General features: G+C 33.1%; 1 long non-coding RNA gene across 1 annotated transcript; it reads left to right on the top strand.

Annotated features, from left to right (window-relative positions):
• The first annotated feature begins 122 nt into the window (after positions 1 to 122).
• On the top strand, positions 123 to 967 carry LOC109588571 (uncharacterized). The gene is made up of 3 exons (XR_002188247.1): positions 123 to 306; positions 411 to 468; positions 746 to 967. It is a non-coding gene; the product is annotated as an uncharacterized LOC109588571 (long non-coding RNA).
• The last annotated feature ends 227 nt before the right edge of the window (positions 968 to 1,194 follow it).

The raw sequence follows: 1,194 nt of genomic DNA, 5'->3' as shown, positions 1-1,194 counted from the left end.
ACACAACATACATGTAAGTGCATGTATGTGTATCAGAAAAGTTATAAAATGGAGAATTCTCTCTTTTTAATTTTAACAAAATTTGGCTTGAGAGCATGTTATAGTACAGTGACTTTGACCTGGTTTTGAGCAACATACTCATGTCAATTTTGATCACAATCAACTTAAACTTCCCCCTCTCTCTCTCTCTCTTCCTTTCCATTTCTATTATTTTAGTCAATAGCAAGTCCTGCTATTAAAGAAACCTTGATTGCAGTTTGGGGACAATATAACAATATATTTATACTTGATCCTAATACACTGGAGGTATTATTATTAATTATTGTTATTGTTTCCATGTGTACTATTATCAAGAGTAGATAATAAGGATTTTCAGATTATTATTTATTTTTTTATTTTTGTATTTGCAGTTCATTTGTGCTTTGAAATCCTCTCACAATCCAAACTGGATATCACAACTTATCGAAGGTAATACAGAAGGTAATGTACATGTACATATAAATCAGACCTGCACTGGTCAATTACAATTGTAACTGTAATTAAAGGCTCAATTAGGATTACATAATAATTGTAATTGAGGCTCAAGTCTGAACAGAATGTAGTTGAAATTTTTATCAAAATTGGCTTGTCATAAATATACTGACTACCAACTCAATACAGGCATTGAGTAATTTACCTGCCACATTTGCCGCATTTAATAATATATTTTATATAGTTATACTTTCTTGTTATTTATTATCATTAGCTGCAGGTGTGGAGTCTATCATTGGTAAGCTTCATTGAGAGGAAGGTTCTGCTGCTCCTGATTTCAAGTCTCATTTCACTGGCTCTCTCTCTGACTCATGGCAGTCCCCAGCCACTCCTTGTTCCCTTATTGACTCAGTTGTCAGTTATCATATTCCTGGGAATTCCCAACCATTGCAATCATTACATGCTCAATGGGACATGGCCACAAATTGCCAAATTGAAGCCCTGCCAATCAACAAAATTCACCAAATTACTCCCTCCAATATTACCAGCCTTACATGTACATGTACAATGTATTTTACCCTCTTTTTCAACCCTCCATCTCTCTCATTCTTTCTATTATATGATCTTTCTATTCTATTTTTTATTTTAATGTTTTTAATGTATGTTAATTCTTTATATTTTCTTTCCCTCTGTAGTCTGTCTGTCTCTCTCTTTCCATTACTA

The sequence above is a fragment of the Amphimedon queenslandica genome, unplaced genomic scaffold (genome assembly GCF_000090795.2).
Source record: "Amphimedon queenslandica unplaced genomic scaffold, v1.1 AMPQUscaffold_12007, whole genome shotgun sequence".
Classification (NCBI taxonomy): domain Eukaryota; kingdom Metazoa; phylum Porifera; class Demospongiae; order Haplosclerida; family Niphatidae; genus Amphimedon; species Amphimedon queenslandica.
The sequence above is the reverse complement of the archived record's forward strand: the minus strand, read 5'-3'. Positions and strand labels throughout refer to the sequence as shown.